General features: G+C 39.8%; 1 protein-coding gene across 17 annotated transcripts in view; it reads left to right on the top strand.

The window, feature by feature from the left end:
• CPEB3 (cytoplasmic polyadenylation element binding protein 3) overlaps positions 1–12729 on the top strand; it is a 248366-nt gene that overhangs the window by 31792 nt on the left and 203845 nt on the right. For 5 of the 17 annotated variants that reach the window (XM_078346027.1, XM_035268467.3, XM_078346019.1 and 2 more), the window contains exon 1: positions 11837–11947. The exons of the other annotated variants lie outside the window; for them this stretch is intronic. The gene's annotated coding sequence lies outside the window, so the exon portion shown is untranslated. Of the gene's footprint in view, positions 1–11836; positions 11948–12729 lie in introns of those variants that run through there. 17 annotated transcript variants of the gene reach the window in all.

Genomic DNA, 12729 nt, shown 5'->3' with positions numbered 1-12729 from the left:
GAACCCGTCTGGACCTGGGCTTTTTTTGTGTGGTAGGCTCTTAATTGCTGCCTTGACTTCTGCCCTTGTTATTGGTCTATTCATAGTTTCAGCTTCCTCCTGGTTTAGGCTTGGGAGGATGCAGGAGTCCAGGAATTTATCGATTTCTTCCAGGTTTACTAGTTTATATGCATAGAGTTGTTTGTAATATTCTCTGATGATGGTTTGAGTTTCTGTGGAGTCTGTGGTGATTTCCCCTTTATCATTTTTTATTGCATCTATTTGGTTGTTCTCTCTTTTACTTTTAATCAGTCTGGCTAGTTGTCTGTCTATTTTGTTGATCTTTTCAAAAAACCAGCTCTTGGATTTATTGATTTTTTGGAGGGTTTTTCGTATCTCAATCTGATTCAGTTCAGCTCTGATCTTAGTTATTTCTTGTCTTCTGCTGGGTTTTGAGTTTTTTTGATCTTGCTCCTCTAGCTCTTTCAATTTTGATGATAGGGTGTCAATTTTGGATCTCTCCATTCTTCTCATATGGGCACTTATTGCTATATACTTTACTCTAGAGACTGCTTTAAATGTGTCCCAGAGATTCTGGCACGTTGTGTCTTCATTCTCATTGGTTTCAAAGAACTTCTTTATTTCTGCCTTCATTTCATTGTTTATCCAGTCAACATTCAAGAGCCAGTTGTTCAGTTTCCATGAAGCTGTGCGGTTCTGGGTCGGTTTCTGAATTCTGAATTCTAACTTGATTGCACTATGGTCTGAGAGGCTGTTTGTTATGATTTCAGTTGTTTTGCATTTGCTGAGCAGTGCTTTACTTCCAATTATGTGGTCAGTTTTAGAGTAGGTGTGATGTGGTGCTGAGGAGAATGTATATTCTGTGGATTTGGGGTGGAGAGTTCTGTAAATGTCTATCAGGTTTGCTTGCTCCAGGTCTGAGTTCAAGCCCTGGATATCCTTGTTGATTTTCTGTCTGCTTGATCTGTCTAATATTGACAGTGGAGTGTTAAAGTCTCCTACTATTATTGTGTGGGAGTCTAAGTCTCTTTGTAAGTAGTTAAGAACTTGCCTTATGTATCTGGGTGCTCCTGTATTGGGTCCATATATGTTTAGGATCGTTAGCTCTTCTTGTTGTATCGATCCTTTTAGCATTATGTAATGGCCTTCTTTGTCTCTTTTGATCTTTGTTGCTTTAAAGTCTATTTTATCAGAGATGAGAATTGCAACTCCTGCTTTCTTTTGCTCTCCATTTGCTTGGTAAATCTTCCTCCATCCCTTTATTTTGAGCCTTTGTGTATCCTTGCATGTGAGATGGGTTTCCTGGATACAGCACACTGATGGGTTTTGGCTTTTTATCCAATTTGCCAGTCTGTGTCTTTTGATTGGTGCATTTAGTCCATTTACATTTAGGGTTAATATTGTTATGTGTGAATTTGATACTGCCATTTTGATGCTAGCTGGCTGTTTTGCCCGTTAGTTGTTGTAGATTCTTCATTATGCTGATGCTCTTTAGAATTTAGTGTGATTTTGGAATGGCTGGTACTGGTTGTTCCTTTCTATGTGTAGTGCCTCTTTCAGGAGCTTTTGTAAAGCAGGCCTGGTGGTGACAAAATCTCTGAGTACTTGCTTGTTCGCAAAGGATTTTATTTTTCCTTCACTTATGAAGCTCAGTTTGGCTGGATATGAAATTCTGGGTTGAAAGTTCTTTTCTTTAAGGATGTTGAATATTGGCCCCCACTCTCTTCTGGCTTGTAGAGTTTCTGCCGAGAGATCTGCTCTGAGTCTGATGGGCTTCCCTTTATGGGTGACCTGACCTTTCTCCCTGGCTGTCCTTAGTATTTTCTCCTTTATTTCAACCTTGTTGAATCTGACAATTACATGCCTTGGGGTTGCTCTTCTTGCGGAATATCTTTGTGGTGTTCTCTGTGTTTCCTGCAATAGAGTGTTGGCCTGTCTTGCTAGGTGGGGGAAATTTTCCTGGATAATGTCCTGAGGAGTATTTTCCAGCTTGGATTCATTCTCTTCGTCACATTCTGGTATGCCTATCAAACGTAGGTTAGGTCTCTTCACATAGTCCCACATTTCTTGGAGACTTTGTTCATTCCTTTTTGCGCTTTTTTCTCTGATCTTGGTTTCTCATTTTATTTCATTGAGTTGATCTTCGACTTCTGATATTCTTTCTTCTGCTTGGTCAATTCGGCTATTGAAACTTGTGCATGCTTCGCGAAGTTCTCGTATTGTGTTTTCAGCTCCTTTAATTCATTCATATTCCTCTCTAAGTTATCCATTCTTGTTATCATTTCCTCGAATCTTTTTTCAAGGTTCTTAGTTTCTTTGCATTGATTTAAAACATGTTCTTTTAGCTCACAAAAGTTTCTCATTATCCACCTTCTGAAGTCTAATTCTGTCATTTTATCACAGTCACTCTCCATCCAGCTTTGTTCCCTTGCTGGTGAGGAGTTTTGGTCCTTTCTAGGAGGCGAGGTGTTCTGGTTTCGGGTGATTTCCTCCTTTTTGCGCTGGTTTCTTCCCATCTCTGTGGATTTATCCACCTGTCGTCTGTGTAGTTGCTGACTTTTCGATTGGGTCTCTGAATGGACACCCAGATTGTTGATGATGAAGTATTTCTGTTACTTGGTTTTTCTTCTACCAGTCTAGCCCCTTCGCTGTATGACTGCTGAGGTCCACTCCAGGCCCTGCTTCTCTGGGGTGCACCTATAGCAGCTGCAGAACAGTGAGGGATGCTACCAGTTTCTTTTTTTGCTATCTTTGTCCCAGAATGATGCCTGCCAAATGTCAGTCTTTTGGATATAGAGGGGTCAGGGAGCTGCTTGAGGAGACAGTCTGTACTTTGTAGGAGCTCAAGTGCTGAGCTGTGAGCTCTGTTGTTTATTCAGGGCTGTTAGGCTGCTATGTTTAATTCTGCTGCAACATAACTCATAAAAAAACCCTTTTTTTCTCAGATGCTCTGTCTGGGGGGTGTTGGGGGCTTTCCTTGTGAGTGTCCGCCGCGCTGTCCTGCCCAGCTAGGAGGCAGTCTAGTCACTATTTGCCTGCCGAGGCTCCGCCCTGCTGGTGTGAGGTTCGCCCTGTTGCTGCAGGCTCTGCCCTTCTGCTGTGGTCTCCGCCCTGCTGCCATGGGCTATGCCCTGCGGCCGAGTCTCTCTGTTGTAGCGGGTTGCCTCGGCAACGGCAGGCTGCGTCAGCAATGGGCGTGTACCTCAGTAGGGGCAGTTTGCCTCGGTAATGGCGGGCGCCCCTTCCCCACAGAGCTGCGGCCTCAGGGAACCCCTCCATGGGGAGCGTTTGGATATCGCCATTTTATTTGTCCCACTGCGCTACCCCAAACGCTGTCACCCTGGAATCTCCCAGGCTGGCTCACTGTCCAAGTCCCGTTCAGTCTCAAGTTCAGCCCTCCCAAGTCTCAGGTTGCCGGCCCAACAGGGCACCCGGACGAGTGCGCTTTGTGCGGACTGCTGTGTAGCGCTTCCACAGCGCGGGCTGCCGCCGCACCGGCCGCCGGCTGCGCCAGCCAAAACCTCTGCCTGGCGTCCCGCGTCTCCTCTATACCTAGGAATTTCCCTGTTCTGTGGGCAACAAAGATCCGTCTGGAAATGCAGCCCTGAATCACCCCTTCCGCGCATCGACCGTGAGCTTCAATCCTGGGTTGTTCTCACAGCGCCATCTTGAGTCCTCTCCTATACATTTAATTTTTAATTCAACAAATGCTTACTGAATTCCTATTTCTTATATGGGAGGCACAGTGATAAGTGTTGCAAATACAGCTATCAATAAGGTAGGTTAAACTTAGTTCTTTCTTTATAGTTGGGAAAGCCACTCATATAGGATGAGAAGAAACTCAGTATTTAAAGTCAGTTAGCAAAAAAGATAGAGACAGCACATACAATCCCATATGTTAGAAAACCAAGAAAGGACAGCATATGGAAGGAGGAAAGGGGAAGGTACAGTCATGTGTTGCTTAACAACAAAGCGGATACTTTCTGAGAAATGCATCGTTAGGTGATTTTGTTGTTGTGTCAGTTGTCATGTATAGAGCACTTACCATGAATTGAGCTTGCAGGAAGGGAAGTTGTTCTGGTGTGAGTCAGTGAGTGAGCAGTGAATGAACCTGAAGGGGGTAGGATTTTACTATATACTACTGTAGACTTTATAAACATAGACACTTAGGTTACAGTAAATTTATAAAAATAACTTTTCTTTGATAATAAATTGACCCCTGCTCCAAGAAAATTGACCTTAGCTTATTGCAATCTTTTAACTTTTTAAACTTTTTTTGAAAAATTAAAAAAATTATGACAATCCTAGATGGGATAGCCTACAAACCCGTTCAGCATGTTACCCTACACAATGCGGTAGGCAGTTGTAACACCATGGTAAGTGTTTGTATATCTAAACTTCAGAAGGGCACAGTGAAAATACAGAATAGGCTGGGCACGGTGGCTCATGCCTGTAATTCTAGCACTTTGGGAGGCTGAAGCAGGTGGATTGCCTGAGCTCAAGAGTTCAAGACCAGGTTGGGCATAATGGCTCTCGCCTGTAATCTCAGCACTTTGGGAGGCCAAGGCAGGCGGATCACCTGAGGTTAGGAGTTCAAGACCAGCCTGGCCAACATGGTGAAACCCTGTCTTTAAAAAAAAAAAAAAAAAAGGAAAAGGAAAAAAAGAAAAGAAAAAGAATTCAAGACCAGCTGGGGAAACATGGTGAAACCCCATCTGTGCTAAAAATACAAAAATAATTAGTCATATATTTGGTGGCAGGCACCTGTGGTCCCAGCTACTCAGGAGGCTAAGGCACCAAAATTGCTTGAACCTGGGAGGCAGAGGTTGCAGTGAGCTGAGATTGGGCCACTGCACTCTAGCCTGGGCAACAGAGGGAGATTCTGTCTCAACAAAACAAACAAACATAAAAACAGTATAAAAGATTTTAAAAATGGTACACATGTATAGGGCATTTACCATGAATTGAGCTTGTAGGAAGGGAAGTTGTTCTGGTGTGAGTCAGTGAGTGAGCAGTGAATGAATGTGATGGCGTAGGATTTTACTATATACTACTGTAGACTTTATAAACATTGACACTTAAGCTACACTAAATTTATAAAAATAACTTTTCTTTGATAATAAATTGACCCCTGCTCCAAGAAAATTGACCTTAGCTTATTGCAATTTTTTAAGTTTTTAAACTTTTTAGTGTTTTAAAAGATTGGACTCTTGTAATTACAGCTTAAAATTACAATACATTATATAGCTATAATATATATATATATATATACAAATACAAATATATATATACACACACATATATATGTATATATACAAATAAATATATATACACATATATATGTATATATACATATTTATATGTATATATTTTATATATTATATATAGTATAACTATAATATATATTATATATATGTATAGCTATACATATATAATTATATAAAATATATACATATAAATATGTATATATACATATATGTGTATATATATTTATTTGTATATATACATATATATGTGTGTGTATATATATATTTGTATTTGTATATATATATTTATATTTATATTTGAGACAGAGTCTCACTCTGTCGTCCAGGCTGGAGTACAGTGGTGCAGTCTCGGCTCACTGCAACCTCTGCTTCCCGAGTTCAAGTGATTCTCTAGCTTCTGCCTCCTGAGTAGCTGGGACTACAGGTACCTGCCACCACGCCCAGCTAATTTATTTGTATTTTTGGTAGAGGCAGGGTTTCACCTGTTGACCAGGCTGGTCTTGACCTCCTGAACTCAAGTGATCTGCCTGCCTTGGCCTCCTAAAGTGCTGGGAATACAGGCATGAGCCAACTCACCTGGCCCAAAAATATTTTTTATACCCTTATTCTATAAACTTTTATGAACTCTTACAATTTCTAATTATTTTTATTTTTGAGACAGAGTCTCGCTCTGTTTCCCAGGCTAGAGTGCAATGGCATGATCTTGGCTCACTGTAACCTCCACCTCCCAAGTTCAACTGATTCTCCTGCCTCAACCTCTTGAGTAGCTGGGATTACAGGCATGCATCACCTTTCTACTAAAGAGTAAACTGTAAAATAATGGTTAAAAAGTAAATACATCAATCTAGTAATAGTCATTTATTGTAATTACCAAGTATTTTGTACTGTATATAATTGTACGTGCTATAATTTTATACAAATGGCAGCACAGTGGCTTTGTTTATACCAGTATTACCACAAATAAATGAGTAATGCATTTGCACTATGACACTGACAGCTACAATGTGAGGAGATTATTGGAATTTTTCAGCTTCATTATAGTCTTTGGGACCACCATTATATATGTGGCTTGACTGAAATATTGTTAATGCTATTTATGACTGTATATCCAGAAAGTGTGGTCAGTTATGTCAATGTTGCTGCAAGGTCAAGCAAGATAGACTGACAAGCATCTATTGGTCTTAGCTCAGATTGTCTGTTGCAACCTTGGAGAAACAATTTCTGTGGAGGGGTGGGGTATGTGTCTGTTATTTCATGATGATAATAAAATAGTCTACTTTTTTCTTGTCTGAACATCATAAGGGCCACAGTCGTTTTCTGTTTTATACTACTCCCCTTCTCATCCTTGCAGCCGAGGGAAAATTCATTTCCCTCTAAATGGATTTAATATTTCTAAATGAATTTAATACTTACTTGAACTTGGCTGCTTTAAATAATATAAAAAAACTTTGCTTTATTCATCCATCCATTTATCCATATACTCAGCAAGCATGTATAGTATACCTACCAACTACTAGGACATAGCATTGTGCTAGGGATGTAAGTAGGGAAGGAAAAAAGGAAGGAAGCTCAAAATGATATATATGACCTATGTACAGTTGTCCCTTCTTATCTGTGAGTTCCATCTCCACCTATCCTTTGATTCAACCAACCACAGACCAAAAACATTTGGGAAAAAAGTGAATGGTTGCATTTATACTGAACATGTAAAGACTTTTTTCTTGTCATTATTCCGTAAACAATATAGTATAACAACTATTTATATAGCACTTACATTGTATTAGGTATTATAAGTAATCTAGAGATGATGTAAAGTATATAGGAGGATATGCATGGGTTATATGCAAATACTATGCCATTTTATATGAGGGACTTACTTGAGCATCTGTGGATTTTATTATTTGGTGGGGTGGGGGTTTAGAACTAAGCCCACAAGATACCGAGGAATAACTATAGATCTCAGTGAGTTAACTCTGAAGTATTTTTATAGCCTTTAATGGCTACTCGAAAGGGGTTTATGCAGTGAGGAAGAGGTTGCAATGAGCCAAGATCACGCCACTGCACTCCATCCTAGGAGACAAAGCAAGACTCTCAAAAAAAAAAAAAAAAAGAAAAGAAAAAGAAAAAGAAAGGTGGGCTGATGGTTTATGGTGAAATTCTGTGATTTGAAGACAAAATTTCAGAAAGTGCCTCTTTTTTTGGCTGGGTGCAGTGGCTCACACCTGTAATCCTAGCCTTTGGAAGGCTGAGGCAGGCAGATCTCTTGAGATCAGTAGTTCGAGACCAGCCTGGCCAACAAGGTGAAACTCCATCACTACTTAAGGTATAAAAATTAGCCTGCAATCCCGGCACTTCGGGAGGCCAAGGCAGGCAGATTACCTGACGTCGGGAGTTCCAGACCAGCCTGACCAACATGGAGAAACCCTGTCTCTTTGAATAATACAGAATTAGCCAGGCGTGATGGTGCATGCCTGTTATCCCAGCTGCTCGGGAGGCTGAGGCAGAAGAATCACTTGAACCTGGGAGACGGAGGGTATGGTGAGCCAAGATTGTGCCACTGCATTCTAGCCTGGACAACAAGAGCGAAACTCTGTCTCAAAATAAAATAAAAATAAAAATTATCTGGGCCTGGTGGTACGTGCCTGCAGTCCCAGCTACTCAAGAGGCTGAGGCAGGAGAATTGCATGAATCTGGGAGGCGGAGCTTGCAGTGAGCCAGAGGTTGCAGTGAGCCAAGATTGTGCCACTGCACTCCAACTTGGGTGACAGAGTGAGACTCTGTCTCGAAAAAAAAAGATACCTCTTTTATGTTTAAGTAAAAAACATTTCAGTAGAAAAGGGCTTTGTCAAAAAAAAAGTTTAACAAAAAGGGCTTTGTCCTTGTTGAGGGTTTGCTTATAATTTTTTCTTTGCTTCATTTGTATTTATACCTTGGTTTTAGTGCTTGAGTAATTTTCTTTTTACATTTGAGGCTCATTTTAGGAAAAAAAAAAAAGCAGAGATTAGTTTATTTTTCAATACAGTACAATCCCTTTAAGTATGGGCAGTGTTAATTATGATTTAACAAGGGTTAGAGCCAAAGTTTATTTTTCTCTGTTGTGCATATTATTAGTAGACCTGCACTTGGAGTCAGGTGGATTAATAAAGCCCAGAGAAATCATTTCAAGGTCATAACTTTGAAAGGAATAACTTAAAAATTTCCACATTACTGATTAAAAGTTGATATCCTAATTTCAAATAATTTAAAAAATCTGTTTTTTTCTGTTTCTGAGACAGAGTCTCGCTCTGTTGCCAGGCTGGAGTGCAGTGGTGCGATCTTGGCTCACTGCAACCTTCACCTCCTGGGTTCAAGAGATTCTCCTGCCTCAGCCTCTGAGTAGCTGAGACCACAATCATGCACTGCCATGCCCAGCTAATTTTTGTATTTTTATAGTAGAGACGGGATTTTGCCATGTTGATCAGGCTGGTCTCGATTGATCTTTTGACCTTGTAATCTGCCCACCTTGGGCTCCCAAAGTGCATGAAAAAAATCTCTTTCTTTTTTTTTTTTTTTTTTTTTTTTTTTGAGAAACGGAGTTTCACCATGTTGACCAGGCAGATCTCAAACTCCTGACTTCCAGTGATCCACCTGCCTCGGCCTCCCAAAGTGCTAAGATTACAAGCGTGAGCCACCGCGCCCGGCCTCAAAAATCTATTTCTTAAAGCTGTAAGGATGTCAGGAAGGATTTATTTTATTTTAGTTAGAGTACTTGAAAATGTGGCAAAAGTTTGGTAGCAAATTCTTCAGGAATAAAATTAACCTTGAGTTGATCCTTGCAAATTCTGGAATGCAAATGGTGAGTATAGCAGCTTCCCAAAAGTAGAGCTTTCTTTAGGAGGATAGAGGAAGAGAAAAAATGGGAAATAGAAGCTAAGGTCACAGTAGGAATAAGTAAGCATTCAGTTATTTTACGTAGATCTTTTGGTGGATTCATTCAAAATGATTCTTTTCTTGAACACTTAGGCTAGAATCTCAGGGGGTCAAAAAATAGCTTCTCGACCAGGTGGCTCACTCCTGTAATCCCAGCACTTTGGGAGGCTAAAGTGGGCAGATCACGAGGTCAGGAGTTCCAGACCAGCCTGACCAACATGGTGAAACCCATCTCTAGTAAAAATACAAAAATTAGCTGGGCGTGATGGCACGAGTCTGTGAATACCAGGTACTCTGGAATCTGAGGCAGGCGAATGGCTTGAACCCAAGAGGCGGAGGTTGCAGTGAGCTGAGATCGCACCCCTGACTCCAGCCTAGGCGACAAAGCAAGACTTTGTCTTAAAAAAAAAAAAAACTTTTCTTAAATTATTATTATTATTATTATTTTTAAGATGGGGTTTCAGGTAAAAAAAAGAAAAAGAAAAAAATTCCTTCAGTACCTCCTGGGATCAAGAAAGAAAGAAAAAAAAAGATGGGGTTTGACCCTGTTGGTCAGGTTGGTCTAGAACTCCCGATCTCACCTAATCCACCCACCTTGGCCTCCAAAGTGCTTGGATTACAGGCATGAGCCACCATGCCTGGCCTATTTTGTTTTGTTTTTTTAAGAAATAACTAGAAACAAAGATTTCAATATGCTACATATCAGTGGTTTCTTATAATACTTCAGTTCTGATTGGTGAAGAAGGGAAATAGAAAATTAAGAAAATTTTAAATGATGCTTAACATTTTTAGTTACAAGGTCAATCAGCATAGTCAACAACTGACATTTATTCCTAACCCTTTGGGTGAAGGGCACTAAACCAAATCCCACAAGAAATATCTTCTGCCTACAAGAACAAACTGGTTTTTGAACTATTGCTCTTAGAAGCTATAGATAAATAACAGTTGATTTTTATATGTTGTGAGATTCCAGCCTTGGAATCATGAGGTTATAGGAAAAACCATACTAAAAAAAAAGTTTTTAATAGAAACTGGGCTAGGCAGCCGGGTGTGGTGGCTCACGCCTGTAATCCCAGCATTTGGGAGGCCCAGGCAGGTGGATCACCTGAGGTCAGGAGTTCGAGACCAGTCTGACCAATATGGTAAGACCCCATCTTTAAAAAAATAAAATAAAATTAAAAGAAAAGAGAAGAAACTGGGCCAGGCTTAAGGGCTCACACCTGTAATCCTAGCACTTTGGGAGGCTGAGGTGGGTGGATCACCAGGTTAGGAGATGGAGACCATCCTGGCTAACACGGTGAAACCCCATCTCTCCTAAAAAATACGAAGAATTAGCTGGGTGCAGTGACAGGTGCCTGTAGTCCCAGCTACTTGGGAGGCTAAGGCAAGATAATCGCTTGAACCTGGGAGGTGGAGATTACAGTGAGCTGAGATCACACCACTGTACTCCAGCCTGGGCAACAGAGCGAGACTCTGTCTCAAAAAAATAAAAAGAAGAAGAAACTGTTATTTACTCTTTGTCTTGAAGAAAAAAGTCGTTGTCTTATGCAGTAAAATACTACACATATACAATTATTTTTAAATGTTTCACCAAATATTTTAGAATGAGTTGAATTTTACTTGGGTAATAGTTTGTATGAATAATGCAAGGTAAACTTTTATTATTTATTATTTATTATTATTTTTTGAGACGGAGTCTCACCCTGTCGCCCAGATTGGTGTGCAGTGGCGCGATTTTGGCTCACTGTGACCTCAGCCTCCTGGCTTTAAGTGATTCTCCTGCCTCAGCCTCCTGAGTAGCTGGGATTACAGGAGGGTGCCACCACTCCTGGCTAGTTTTGTGTATCTTTAGTAGAGACAGGGTTTCACCACGTTGGCCAGGCTGGTCTGGAACTCCTGACCTTGTGATCCACCCACCTTGACCTCCCAGAGTGCTGGGATTACAGGTCTGAGCCACCACACCCAGCATAAACTTTTATTTTGACATGTAAAAATAAAGAAATGAGTTGATTCAGAGCTTAACAGGTACAATTTTAAAATAAGTGATTTGTTCCTGCCTTGAAAACTAATACAAAGAAATCTGATGGATATTAAATATTTGTGACTAAAATCTATTTTCACCTGACCTCCAGGATTAATATCACATTTAATATTAAGGTTTTTTAAAATTCTATATTAAAAGTGATTCTTTTATGCCATCTCTGCTAAAAAATTTAAAAAAAAATTTTAAGTGTTTAAGTATGGTTAGATTTCAAGTATCTAACATTCTCCAGTAGTTACCCCTCCCTTGCCTGTTCCTCTCCACCCCAGTCTCTTTCTAGTAGGATTCCTATTGCTGTCTACCCAGTCATTACCATTCTAACCATTTAAGGTAGCTCTGCTTGGTTTATTTATTCTGAGTACTACAGTTTAGTTTCCCTTTATCCTGGCTTCCTATGGCAAGTTGACAAACCAGTTTATTTTTCTCCCTTTTATTTCAACAACTCATGATTTAGATTGGTTAGGAGAATATATTATAATCAGGACACAACCTTTTCCCCTCGAAATCTGTATTTGTGAGACTTCCTCCTTTCCCAGCTGAACGTGCTGAAGTCAGACCGAGTACCTTGTGAAGGACTTCAGCCCCCACAGTTCCCTGTTTGCGCATGCCCTCTCTTCTTACAGTTGTCAAAGTGCTTTTGCCAGAGCGGTCACATAATCAACCTGAAAGAAGAAAATAAATACTGTATACTTTTAAATTTTATCGATTCTTAAAAACTGGACACTCAAAGGTAACTGCTACTAAGATTTTGTTACTTGAAATTGGGTTATTGCATGTAAAAGAGTATCTATTGTGTGTGGTGGGGGAGGGGAAGAAGGTATCTATTTCTCACTTCTCTGTAAATAAGCAAAAACAAAACTAAAAAAACCCCAAAACCAAGAAACAACCCCAAGAACACAAAACAAACTATACAGGCAGTTGCTGAGAGACACTGCATATTACCTTTGTAAATATTATCTTAATCTATTGCTAACCTTTTGTTTGAAAGGGTCTTATTTATTAAAGGTGTGTCTTGACCTTGACAGAGTGAATTTATGCAGAAAGTGAAATTTACATTTTTAAGGATTGTTGAGAAGAGAAATAGGTGTTCCTGGTGTAAAATTTTTAAAATCCAATGAATATATTAATATTAATTAAAGCTATTATAAAATATTCTGAGTCCAGCTTACTTTTTGGCTTATTTGCTGAGGTACAGCATTAATTTTTCCACGAAGAGCATGTAGTTTAAACTGAAGGCATTAACAACAAGCCTTGAGTCAAGCAATCGGAAAAGCAGAGTGATATTAAAATTATAATCAAATGCCTATTTCAGCCATGATGATATGGCTATTATAGAGACAATTCTAGCTCACTGTGACTCAAATCCCAGATTATAATGGTTTACTGCAGCACTGTTTAAACCAAGTATGAAAATGTCTCTTTCTATGACCATCTTTGGCACCAATAGAACTTTGTGCTATTGAAATCCAAGCTTCATTTGCCTCTTTGTATTGTATTTTACAATATTGATCA

Source organism: Callithrix jacchus, chromosome 12 (genome assembly GCF_049354715.1).
Source record: "Callithrix jacchus isolate 240 chromosome 12, calJac240_pri, whole genome shotgun sequence".
Taxonomy (NCBI): domain Eukaryota; kingdom Metazoa; phylum Chordata; class Mammalia; order Primates; family Cebidae; genus Callithrix; species Callithrix jacchus.
This window is presented reverse-complemented; position numbering and strand designations above follow the sequence as displayed.